Raw genomic sequence first — 13,663 nt, 5'->3', positions numbered from 1 at the left:
CAGCCAAGTTAATCCCACCCTTTTGTCTTCATCTGGGTTTGTTATTTCTGGAATGGCTACCTGTCTGGCACTCAGGTATCAGGATGCCAGGGATTATCACTCAGGCAGAGGGGCTGCTGAGGAGCTGAGCTCACAGGTCTATAGGAATTTCTGAAGTTTTCCCAGTGAGCCAGTACAGAGATACATTGATCAGTGACTTGCTACATTTGGTATTGTGCAGCAAAGAGTAACCTGAGAGTAAGCCTGTTCCCCTACTAAGAATAGTCAGTCTGATAAATGTCACAAAAGAAGCTACTCAACCCAGGACAGGACAGTCTTAAAAACTGGGGCAGGAGCAAAGGGTGGTCTAGCCAAGCACTCCATTCAAAGGAGGCCTCCAGGCGTCCGCCAGCCCACCTCCCACTTTCATAGACCTGCAGATTTGGAAGGGATCCCAAGTCTCATCTAGTCCAACCCCCTGAAAGCCGCTTTCTCCGCCGGGAAGAGGAGGGTGCCTATGGGTGCAGAAGTCAAGGGGAAGGCAGGAGGGAAGACAGTGCATTTTGCTTCCTCCCTGGGGGGTGGGGGGTGGGCAGCAACAGAGGCTCTGCCGTGCCATGAGGGACTGGAAGCAGAGCACTCTTGACTCGCTCAGGGACAAGGCACAACTCTCTGGTGTTATAGGAAGTCTAAGGTCTCATAAATATATAAATCACATATTCATAAATTTACAAGGCAAACACATACACAAGTATATAAACTATGGGTCTGAAATAGTACAGGAGAGTAATCCTGAAGCCATTTTGACTCTCCCAAATTGACCTCAAATGTTTCTCTGCAAGGAGGAAGGAAATGGGAAAAACCTCCCCATTGTCTCTTTGCTCACAGATCCTGTCTTGAGGGCGTATCTGTCTATGAATAGGGTGAGCCTGTGACCTGGATTCAGGAATTGAGTATTTACCATAACAAAAGACTGGCCAGGATGCCCAGGTAAAAGCAATCAGTGACCATTATGAGGTATCCTGGCAGACAGGTTTTCTGCTGTAGACTGCCCCTTCAGTGATGTATGTATGATGTTTTGGGGGGTGATCTTGAGCACTTCTTGAAGACAGAAGTGCCTGGCGTGCTCTGGTCCATGGGGTCACGAAGAGTCGGACATGACTAAATGACTAAACAACAACAACTTAAGCTACAGGGGAGGCAATTTTCAAATGTCTATATAAGAGCTTCCACACCAATGTTATGGGTTCCTCTCCTCCCTCCCTCCATGGGGTGAGCGGGGGATCCTACAGCAACAGTTCAATAAAGATCAGGCTTACTAGCTGCTTTGCTTCTCAATATTTTCTGGTTGGCCTCTGTTATTTTCTCCTACCAATAGGGAACCCACATAAGGACTCTGTACGGGCTCTTGGGTACCCCATAAGGGAAAAGGAGCAGTATTTTTCTGATAACACTGGGCTGGCTGCCCTGCCTGCGGGAGCAGCTCTGCTTGATGTGCCGGGACAACACTTGGCACAAGCTGACTGGGGCTTGCAGGCCAGGCTTGTGGTTCTGTGGTCGCCATGACAACCATGGTGTGGCCCAGCTCCATCCCAGTGAGAGGAAGGAAGCATTTGCTCTCCCGGCACATTTCAGCCAACAAGAGGCTTTTTGTCTTTTCCGGCCAAAAGGCTGCCCAGGAGCCTCTCCAGATCCTCTTCTCCAGACTCTCTGGCTCATAAGAGCATAAAAGAGCCTGCAGGATCCGGCCTCCTGCTCTTGCAGCGGCCAACCAAATGCCCCGATGGGAAACCTGCAAGCAGGATTCGACACAAGACTCTTCCTACAGTTTCCAGCAACTGAGATTCTGAAGCAGGGCTGTCTCCAACTGCAGAAGAGCCATGCTGGCTAGTAGCCAAAAAGGGCTGCTCCCGCCCTGTTTTATGGCAAATATTTGGACGGTTTTAATAGATTTTGACATGAGTCTGACCAAACTGCGGGAGACAGTGGAAGACAGAAGTGCCTGGCGTGCTCTGGTCCAGGGGGTCACGAAGAGTCGGACACGACTAAACGACTAAACAACAACGAGTGGTTTTTATTTTTATCTGTAAGTTGCCTTGAGTCCTGTCAGGGGGGAAAGGTGGAGTATAAATCAAAATATAATAGTAATAATGCCATACTAAATAAAGGCCAGCCAAACCTCAGGGGCAGAGTGGGGGGAAACCATCATCTCTGGACAAGTTTGTTGCCAAATAATGAGCACCACTCAGCCACTGGGGGGGGGTGAGGTGGGGGGCAGCATGTGATAATTTAGCATGTTTTGGGGTAGGGTTTTTGGTTAGCTGAAGGCCAGATAAAAGAAAGCAGCCCTTCTTCGTGAAGAGTTCACCTGTGGAACTCCCTCCCACTGGAGGTAGAGATGGACACCAGCCTAGAAAGCTTTAAATGAAGATTGGGCAAATTCATGGAGAAGGGAGCTATCAGTGGCTACTAGTCAAGATGGCTGTGCTCTGGTTTCACCGCTAGAGGTAGTCAGGTTTCTGAATCCCAGGGTGGATCTACATAAAGGGGGGATGGGAATGCTATAATTAAGTCAGAAATTAAATCATTATACCAAAAGGGGGAAAAACACTATGGGAAATCGCATTGATTATTTTTTTTTGCTCTCCAGCTCCATCTGTCTTTGCATGTTTATAATGCATTCAAAACACTGTTTTTGGACTAATGTCCCCGAGTCCAACTCTTGTGCTCAGATTCTGCTTGCTGGATTCCCAATGAGGCATCTAGTCAGCCACTGTGAGAACAGGAGGCTGGGAACTTTAGAAGGATGTTGGATAGAAACTAAGAGGTTTTTAGCTGTAATGCTTTAAGAGACATGGAAAAAAAAAGGTTACCAATTGGGTAAAAGATTAATGGTAAGGATTTGCTGAACCAACAAATTGAATTGGAATACAAAGAAGGGAGGTATGAGGAGGTCTGGGGAAATAAGAGTAAGGAAGATAGGTTATGGAACATTATTGTGTTTTTAACTGTTTTATTTTGTATGTTTTTTCTTACTTTTTACTTTTTTGCTGTAATTTATACTTTTTTCTTTGTTTTCTGTATTTTCGTGAAACTTTAAGAAATATCATTAAAAAAAAAAAAAAAAGAGAACAGGAGGCTGGACTGGGTGGGCTCTTTTCAGGCAAAGCCCTGATCGGTGCAGGAGGGAGCCAGGCCCCAGAGGCCAGGACAGGGCCGGATTGAGGTTGGATGAGGCCCTCATCTCCTGAAGGGAATGGGGCCCTTTCTATGTCCAGCTGTGCTTTGTCAACAACAAATTGTCACTGTTTTTTGTGTTGAATATATGCTATATGGTAATTTATGGACCTAATAGGTATCTCAAGCCGTTTACACATCACAAAATATGTATTTTATCAAAGTAATTGTTGAACTGAAATACAATTAAGAAGAAGTATATCAATAGTGAGATAATTATTAAACTCTAACTTAAAATGATTTTTTATTCATGAAAAAACTTAATAATGCAAACACATTGGCATTTGGCAAAAACAAAAGTTCCTTTAGAAACACAATTTCAATTATTGTTGTGCTGTTTAATTATTGTATGTCTTGTTTTCCCTTTGTCTTTTTTGCTGTGTTTTTTGTTTTGTCTTTGTTTGGTGTTGTACAGTTAATTGAAACTAATAAAAAGAAGTTTAAAAAAAAAGAAACACAATTTACAAAGACTCATAATCTCGTCTCTAGAAGCTTGTTATAACATGAAATAATAATTGGTGTGCATATATGATGCAAACTACTAATAATTGTAAATAGCTTTATTAATATGAAATTAAGTGTTATAACCTGTACAATTCCATTGTAGTTAATACAATGCATTTTTATATAATATCAGTATCACCACAGTAGTCCACACTGTCCACACAAATTTTTTGGGGGCCCCCAAGAGAGTGGGGCCCTAAGCTATAGCTTGTTTAACTTATACGTAAATCAGGCACTGGGCCAGGAGAAGGAAAGGCTTCGCTGCCATCCTGATGCCATCTGACATGTAGCAGGAACCCCCCCACCCCAATCATTCTGCTTGTACAAACTTCATACACACACACACTCACACACTACATACGCCACATTTCTGTTATAAATTCATAGAAAATCAACCATACATTGGATTTGCACTGTTCCATTTTTATTTTACTCCATATGACAAGAACTAAGAAAAGGGGAGGGGGGTTTGACCCTGGTCAGCCAAAATCCCTTCACTGTCTCAGCACATCTGCAGGAGCCCTGCCCAGATGATCCCAGACAGAAGACAATCAAAATCACAAAGAACCTGCATATGGGAGTGGATTCAGCATGGACTGAAACAAAGGACAATGATCAGATCTTCCCTCAGGGGGCAGGAAACTGCAAACTCCCTTTTGTCTCCTGGAAGTGACTCGAGGGGTAGGGGGGAAGGGAGGAACCAGCCAGGTGACAAGACACTCAGGTTACCACCAACTCCTCCCTCAACCCCTCCTTTCTGTAATGTATGCATGATGTTACCACCACAACTCCACCCTCAACCCCTCCTGTCTGTAATGTATGCATGATGTTTCTGGGGGTGGGCTTGATCTAGAGGAGGGGAATTTCAAAAGTTTTTATAAGACCTGGCACACCATTTTTCTGGGTCCTTCCTCTCACCTGCGAGTGAGGGGAGCACCCTGTCGCGACAGTCTTTCTTCAATAAAGACCAGGCCTACAGGCTGCTGATTTGCTTCAATTTGCTCTGGTTGGTGTTTTATTTTTGTCCAAGGGAGCCCTCAGATTTTTCCTGCAACAGTTGGCGACCATTCTCAGGGACACTTGGTTCTCCTGCAAAGGTGAGAGGGGAGATAGAGGGGATCAGGCGCCACTGGGCAACCTTAGCCCAGGGATCCTTCTTCCTCTCCCTGCCTCCTCTTTGCGGGCGGTAATCAATCGTCACCAAAAGCCCAACCAGGGGAAGCAAAGGCGAGGTCAAGCCGGCTAAGGGGAAAGGATCCTGAAATCCGCAGGGGACATCTTCGAACGTGAGTATGGTTTGAAGTAAATACATTGGGAGGGGGGTGGAAAAGGAACATCTTCACGACAGCCAGACTTTCCTTCTTTCATTTCTGACGTTACCCCTCGGAGTCGCCCGGGTACGTTTAAATTCTGTCCTTTTCTACCCCGATTCTCCCCTTTCGGAAAGTGGCCAGGGAAATCGCGGAGCTTTACTGTCTGGCGCTTACCTCTCGGAGTCGTCTGGGTACGCCAAAGCCTTTCTCTTCTCTCCCCTCAATTTCTTACGCGGAGTGCAGCCGGGGAAATTGTGGAACTTTACTGTTTTCCGGCGCTACCCCTCGGAGTCGTCCGGGTACGCCTTAATCTACCTATCCCTTTTCTCCCCCGTTTTCCGTCTTGGAATTGAGTCCGGGAAAGCGTGGCTCTTTTACTGTTTCTCTGATGTCTTCCCTCGGAGTCGTCCGGTGGCATCTTTTCAAAAGTATTTTAACACAAGGTCATTTGCTTCCTTTCAAACCTTGGTTGTTTTCTTGGACCCCGATCTGGCACTGCATTGCGCAGGCGTTCAGTAGGGGATTCCGAACTTAGTCTCAAAGGCTAGGCAGGAGGCTGTTGTGGGTGGTAGAGGGGGTTTAGTCTTGTAAACAGCGCTGAGGTAAAGGAATTCCGGGCAGAGAGACCCGTGGTTTGAGTTTTCGGGCAGAGGGACCCGTGGTTTTGAGTTTCAGGTTCAGGTTTGAGATCTCCAGAAATTAATTCGTGGTTTATAGATAAGTAGGAATTGTGTTAGTCAAGGGTACTTTGAGTACTGAAAGGATCTTTTATCTGTCCCCCCTTTCTTTCCCATTGCCCCTCCTCCCTTGTGTGTGTGTTTCCACTCTTTCTGTCTTTAGTGTACGTCGTTAACGAAAAAAGCCCAATAATGACATATGAGAGAATGGGAGCTCACTAAAACACCCTAGCTGGACTCCTCCTGGCAACAAAGCTTCCATGAAGCCTTTTTGCCCCAGAGAGGATTCTAATATGCCCCTCCAGCTTGTCATCTCCAATTGGAAAAAAAAATAAAAATAAAGGGGAAAAATGGTCTTTCAAGTACAAAGTATGAGACCGTTGTAACTTTTAGTGGGTGGCTTAGGCTCACCACCTGGAACCCAGGGCACAGCAGCCACCTCAGGGATCCTTCAACAAAATCAGGGTGTGAACCCTTAGGGAGAGCTGAAAACATCAAATTTGTGTTGTTAAACTATAACCTAAAGCTAGAACATGAAACCGTAAACTTAATGGTGCTCAGAAGGCAGTAGATATAATAACAGCCCAGCCTGAGAGCCCACGCATTATAGAGATCTTAGTTATTAAAAATAATAATAATAAATGAATAAGAGATGTACTCAAAGATTTAGAAATAATTCAAGGGTTTGTATTTACATTGGCCTCGGCGTCCACAGACTGTTCTTAAAATGCACATAGTTTTAAATTGCAAACTTGCTTCAAAATTTTTAAAAACTAAGGAAGCCATGTTGGGCCTTGCCAATCTTAAACAAAACAAAATGGAGAATGAAGTGTGCAAATGTTTATTATTTGAGAAAAGCTCTAAAAGAGAGTTTTCCTCCCATGTGGTAAAATCCTGTATACATGCTACCTGTGTTCTGAAAGGGGGATTACCCCACCTCCTTCCTCTAATTTAAGAGAGGAGGGTGATTTTAAGTCTAGTGGTAAATGATGTTTTCTTGTAACTTTTGAGTTTGTGAGTCTACATCCGTTTTCCAGTCTTTTGTTCCAGTATTTTGAAATGTACTGTGAAAAAAAACAACAACTAATGTTTCTGCTGCAAAAGCCTAGTTGAGCCAACTGCTCTCTCAAGCTAAAATGCAGTGTATGTATTTCATTAAGCACATGCCTATGAAAGTGTGGTGTTCTTTCTAAGAAAATTGTTATTAAATGTAGAGGCTTCCATGGCCAGCAAAATTCTATGAGTCCAGTCCAAATATCAGTCTCTATAAGACTTCCTGGCTTCTTTCTTAGAAGATGCCCCCCCCCCTGTTTCATTCTGTCTCTTTCAGGTTTTTCCCCTCTCTCTCTTTCTTCTCCTTCTTACTTCTGTGCCAAGTGCATTTACTCCTGAGTAAGCTTCCTTTAAAGGAAACTGCAAGGGGGGGCTTACTATTCCCCTGCAAGTTCAGGAAAAATTGTTCACTCTTGTATTCCTTTTAAATCAAATCTATGGCTGTTTTAATTATTTGTGAGTGGTTATATCAATTGAATTAACTTTGCTTTATAAGAGATCCTCTCCCTATCTTAGGAAAAATGTTCACTTCAATCTTCCTTTAAAGATAATTTCTCTAAGAACTTGCATTCTTTAGTCTAAGGAAGCAAACTCACTCACACTATCTCAAGATCTGCAAAAAGGGTTCTGTGTAAAGTTGGGTACTTTTATTTTCCTCTTCCTTAGTACATGATAGGAGCATAGATGTTTCTTTTCCCAGTTGAAAATCTGTACTTAAATGTGTATGTCTCTTTGATAGTACAAATCCTGCTGTGAAATCTTGCTGTGAACTCTATATTTTGGAGGGTTGGACTAGATGACCCCAAGGTCTCTTTCAACTCTCCCAATTTGTGGCTGTGTGGAAGGAACATGTGTCTGCAAGCATTGGAGGGTAATTCCTAAATTCTGGTGTGCTGATGGAGTTGAAAATCAGCCTAGCTTTGCTCTTTAGTTTTAAAAGGTGAGAGGTGAAGCTGTGATGTTTTGAAGCACAACGGGTAATATCAAACATTTGAGTGATTACACTGTTTATCATTGGGGGGGGGCTATTTGTGTGTGTAATTGTTTTTATGTTTAATGTCTTATTCCTTACAACCCAGTGGAGGATTCTCATACATTTTATGCCTTTTAAGAGACCAGGCTATTCTGTAGTCCAATGTTTAGAATTAGATAAATTTATAACCATATTTCGTTGTTCCACCTGGCACTATGCCAACCTTCCCTACCCATTTTAAAAATGTGCTAAAACTCGCTTTACTAAGGAGAAGCTTCTAAGATACATGAAGGTGGATATGCTTTGGTTTAGCAGGAATAATCCCTTATAGAGTTAAATTGACTTATTTGGACAAATGCCCTCTAAGAATGGTTTTGTTTTAACAGATTGGTTTGAGAAGTTGGGAACCATGGGGCAAGATAAATTCAAATTGGACTCAGTTTGAATTGGGCAAGTGTATCCAGGCTGCAATTAGCTTTTGGTCCTTAAAGTGCAAGTGAGCAACTTCCCATGACTGCAAGACCAGAGCCTATAATAATAATCCCATAGAGCGGCCAAGGCAAAGACACTTCTCTCATGACGTGCCCAAACCTGTGCCAGCTATGGTGGGTGCCATACAACATGGTTAATATGAAAGCCCTAAGTGGATTCACCAGGGATTGCCACTGCTGTGACACCATGCCAGTGTGAGACCATAGAAGAGCTACCTTGACACCTGAGAACACAAAAATGGCGGGGGACAAAGCGAACTGCATTTTTCAGTCATTAGTGGACCTTCCTGCTAAATGTAAAGCATACGCCACTATTGAGAAAATATCTCTTCCAAGGTACTAGAATGCCACAAGTAACTGAGCAACAAAATATTAATTTTGCATGATATCCTATGTCTAACTATGTGCACTGTTACACCATTATATTTCTATGCAAATATCCTTAAGAAGCATGACATCCAAGTCCCTTTCACGTTCACATGGACACACGGAGAATAGCAGGTTAATATTTACCACCTTAAATTGTGCGGAGAAAAGGATTGCAAAGTAGCCACCTTTGCAATCTTATCTCCGAAGGGGGGAACTGTAGCAGGAACCCCCCCACCCCAATCATTCTGCTTGTACAAACTTCATACACACACACACTCACACACTACATACGCCACATTTCTGTTATAAATTCATAGAAAATCAACCATACATTGGATTTGCACTGTTCCATTTTTATTTTACTCCATATGACAAGAACTAAGAAAAGGGGAGGGGGGTTTGACCCTGGTCAGCCAAAATCCCTTCACTGTCTCAGCACATCTGCAGGAGCCCTGCCCAGATGATCCCAGACAGAAGACAATCAAAATCACAAAGAACCTGCATATGGGAGTGGATTCAGCATGGACTGAAACAAAGGACAATGATCAGATCTTCCCTCAGGGGGCAGGAAACTGCAAACTCCCTTTTGTCTCCTGGAAGTGACTCGAGGGGTAGGGGGGAAGGGAGGAACCAGCCAGGTGACAAGACACTCAGGTTACCACCAACTCCTCCCTCAACCCCTCCTTTCTGTAATGTATGCATGATGTTACCACCACAACTCCACCCTCAACCCCTCCTGTCTGTAATGTATGCATGATGTTTCTGGGGGTGGGCTTGATCTAGAGGAGGGGAATTTCAAAAGTTTTTATAAGACCTGGCACACCATTTTTCTGGGTCCTTCCTCTCACCTGCGAGTGAGGGGAGCACCCTGTCGCGACAGTCTTTCTTCAATAAAGACCAGGCCTACAGGCTGCTGATTTGCTTCAATTTGCTCTGGTTGGTGTTTTATTTTTGTCCAAGGGAGCCCTCAGATTTTTCCTGCAACAGACAGAAGGGCTGCAGGTGGACGCGGTTTTACGCGCCGCGCAAATCCCTCGTTTCTGGCCTCTTGCTTCATTCCGTGGGGCGACCGTGAGCTCCAGGATATGATATGAGCGAGGGGAGAATTGTCTCTCTCTCTCCACCGCGTGCCTAATTTTAGGAGACCCCGCCGCGTCTCCAAATGCAGCCAAACAAACCGGCTGGCGTGTGAAGCGCAGCCGGGCCGTCGGCTGTCTGCGCGCTCCGAAGCTGCGCTCCGCCTGCAGCCGCCGGGGAGTGTCTTGTTTTGATGCTCGCGATGCGCCTCCTCGCTGCCGGGCGAGGCTGCCGTCATATTTCGGGCATAGCATGCATTGCTGGCATTCCAGGGCGCAGCGCTGCGCTCGCCGCGCCCGCCCAGGACAGCCTTCGGAGGCTGGAGGGAGCCCTGCTCGGGCTGCGCGCGGGGGCCGAATCGTGGAGGGTCTCCGGGCAGGAGGCCGACGCCGGGTGAGTGGCGGGGGATCCTGGAGTCCTGAGCCGGGGGGGGGCGGGGGGAGGCGGCTCTCGCCTGGCTCAGCTGCTGCCCATGTGCGCGGAGCGTTGACTAATAAACGCCGCAAAAGGGAAGCGTCACGAGTCTCGCAGGTGGAGGCGCGCACCATCCTACAGGATCGCGATTGGCTGAGCCTCTGCCAGGGATATTTCTGGCAAGGGCCCTTTAGGGATCTGTATGTAGGGGGGAGGGCGCGGCTATGTTTCTCTTCTCCCTCCCAACCCGCCTCCAATTAAAAAAGGAGGCTACATGTGTTGTGTACACAGCCTTCCAATAATTAAATGGTTTTTAAATCTTTAAAAAGTCAGCAGAATGGCGGAGAAAGTAGCGTAGTGTTTCAGGGAGGGCAGGTAGGTGGGAGACGTTTGTTTGTTTGTCTGTCTGTCTGTCTATCTCCCATTTTTCTCTCCAAGGAGCTCATGGTGATGTACATGGTTCTATCTCTGTCTCTTTCTTTATTTCTGTCTCTCCTTATTTAATCCCCACAAAAACCCTAGAAGCATAGCTGGAAGGGTTTCCCAAAGGTCCTCTAGTCCACCCCCCTGCAGAGCAGGAATATCAACTAAAGCAGGGATGTCCAACAGGTGGATCGTGATCTACTGGTTGATTGCGGTGGGTCCGTGGTAGATCACGGTCAATTGCAAGATCCTCTCCGCCTCCCCAAAGAAAGCTCAATAACTTTGGGTTCCTAAAAAAAGCTCAGTAACTTTTGTCAAGCCAGTGGGTAGGTAGATCATTGGCAGTTTTTTTATAGTGGGAGTAGATCACAGTCTCTTGTAAGTTGGTCATCTAAAGCATCCCTGACAGGTGGCCATCCGACCTCTGCTTAGAGACCTCCAGGGAAGGAGGGTCCACAACTTCCCAAGGGAGTCTATTCTGCTGCGAAGTGGTTGAGCTGAGAGGTGGTGACTTGCCAAGGTCACCCAGTGAGCTTCATAGCTGAGTGGGGATTTGAACCTCAGTCTCACGCAGGTCCAAGTCTGACACTTACCACTGATCAGTGCACAAGCCCGCCCTCCTATGGCAAAGGAGATCCACGCCAGGGATGTGCCACCCAGTAATCCTGGTAGCCGGTGCGTCCGAAGGAAGGTTTGCCGTTTTCACAGGCGCTGAATATTGCTGCCTGAGCGCTGGGGGAACCTGTTAGGCCACCAATGGGAGGAGGTTGTGTCACCCGAAGAGAAGTGTGGGCGATGAGCAATAAGCACATGCACATTTGTTACCAAACAGACTTTCATGTGTGGTGGATTTATCAGCGGCTATGGAGCCTCTGTGTCCAGGGGCAGTCTACCTGAAGCCAGGAGCAGACTGGTAGATTTCTGAGTTTCTGGAATCCGGCAAAGAAGGGCCTCAGCTCTGTGGAAGGACCTCCTCTTGGCAGGCAGAAGCTCCCAGCTTCCACCTCCAGCATCTTGAGGCAGCCCCTGGAAAGGACCAAATGTGTCTGAGTCCTCCATGTGACTCAGCAGAGCCAGTTACAGGGAGTCGGCAGGAGGAAGTGACTCAGGCCAGAGCTGGGATTGACTCAGGATGGTTTAGCCCTGGAGCAGGTGAGGTCAGTACTGAGAGTGTGTTTCTGAGCAGGTACAGAGTGCCACTTCCTCCCCAGTCTTCTGGCATGCAAGCCTGACCATGTCTGCATGGGAAAGTCAAGGTGTGGGGTGAGTAGACCCCAGGGCTGGATTTAGGTTTGATGAGACACTCAGCTCCTGAAGGTAATGGGGCCCTTTCTATGTCCAGCTGTCCTTTGTCAACAACAAATTGTCGCTGTTTTTTGTGTTGAATACAGTGGACACTCCGGATACAAATTTAATTTGTTCTGGGGGTTCATGTGCACCCCGAAATTTCGTAAGAAGAGGTGCTGCTTCTGCGAACGTGCGTGGCATGATAGAGTGCTTATGTGCATGTGCGCACGGCGAAATCTGAAGTATACACTTCCGGATTTGCCGCATTCACAACCTGAAAGTTATGTTACCCGAAGGTAATGTAACCCGAGGGTCCACTGTATATGCTATATGATAATTTATGGACCTAATAGGTATCTAACCATTTGCACATAACAAAATGTGTATTTTATCAAAGTAATGGTTGAACTGAAATACAATTAAGAAGTATATTAATAGTGAAATACAATTAAGAAGAAGTATATTAATAGTGAAATAATTATTAAGCTCTAACTGTATGTAGGTTTTATTTTATTTGCTTTTTATCTTATATTTTGGAAATGTGCATCCAGGTTTTTTCCCTTTAGATTTTTTGGCGCCCCCAAGGGAGTGGGGCCCTGAGCTAGAGCTTGTGTAGCTTATACGTAAATCCAGCACTGTAAAGCCAGAGGCCGTCTGCAGCTGCACTTTACCTCTTGCCCACAACTGGATTCCAGTGGCCAGAAAGGAGGTTCTGACTAAATTTCAGGAATAACTTTTGGGCAGGTAAGAGCTGTTTGACCGTGCAATGGATTCCCTTGGGAGGTGGTGGACTCCCCTTCGCTGGAGGTTTTTAAGCAGAGGTTGGATGGCCGTCTGCCATGGATGCTGTAGCTGAGATTCCTGCATTGCAGGGGGTTGGAATAGAGGACCTCTGGGGTTCCCTTTCAACACTACAGTTCTAGGATTCTATGAAACGTCTTCCAGTTTTTGTCAGAGAGATGCAGATGGCCCTTCTGGCTGGCTGCTCTTTGCATGGCTCCTGCTAGTCCGGTGGGTCCAGCCAGCCAGGATCACATGTGGCTGCACGTGGCTGAGAGAGAGGAGAGACTGACTGGCTGCCAGGCCTGGGAAGGCGGCCTGCTTTCAGGCTGGCCCAGTTCCTCCTCTGTGCTTCTTCTGCCTGAGCTGCTCAGCTGAGTCAGAGCTTTGCAGATGTGCATCAGCTGGAGCTGGGTGGAGAGCTAGAGGCGGAAAAATGGGATGCCATGGCAACGCCTTGCTCCCCACTCGCCCCCTCCACTGGCAAAGCCATGGAAACGAGGCTCCCGTTCTTATCCACCAGCTTCTGGTTGCTTCTACAGAGGTTGATTTGCCTTTTGGAAACTACATAACCCAGCATGCAACGGTGTGCACGCATGAGCAGGGAGTGTTGTTTTGATTCCTCCAAAGCACTGCATGCTGGGCAATGTAGTTTCTTCCAGCCAGGACACCCTCGCTGTCTCAAGGATGCTGCTCACCCCAAGGAAGGGAGGCTCCCAGGCTGAGGAGGCCCAGCACTTAACTGGAGAACGGAGGGAAAGAGCAAAAAGAATGAACTGAGGCAGGGAACATTTGTCAGCCCAAAGGCTGCAATTCCCCGCCGGGCACCTTGGTGGTCAAGGGCAGAGGCAGAACTGGATGTGATATTTTTCTATCTATCGTCTATCTATCTCTCTCATAAAATTTATACACAGCTTGATTGTAAAAAACAAACAAACCCCCAAAACAAACCCAAAGCCGATTGCAAACAAGAAAATGAAGGGAAACGTACAACAGTGTTTTAAAACATATAATACGAAGCCTGCAATACAAAGCACTTGAGGAAACTGCAGAGGAGAGCCAGAGTGAGGTCTGGGGGCCACATTC

At 46.3% G+C, this 13,663-nt stretch overlaps 1 protein-coding gene across 1 annotated transcript in view; it reads left to right on the top strand.

Annotated features, from left to right (window-relative positions):
* Positions 1-3,809: 3,809 nt before the first annotated feature.
* Positions 3,810-13,663, top strand: part of RUSC2 (RUN and SH3 domain containing 2) — a 60,592-nt gene continuing 50,738 nt past the window's right edge. Inside the window, exons 1-2 of the mRNA XM_080973380.1 lie at positions 3,810-4,006; positions 9,588-10,066. The gene's annotated coding sequence lies outside the window, so the exon portion shown is untranslated. The remainder of the gene's footprint in view (positions 4,007-9,587; positions 10,067-13,663) is intronic.

Source organism: Podarcis pityusensis (assembly GCF_964106645.2).
Source record: "Podarcis pityusensis genome assembly, chromosome: 11".
Taxonomy (NCBI): domain Eukaryota; kingdom Metazoa; phylum Chordata; class Lepidosauria; order Squamata; family Lacertidae; genus Podarcis; species Podarcis pityusensis.
This window is presented reverse-complemented; position numbering and strand designations above follow the sequence as displayed.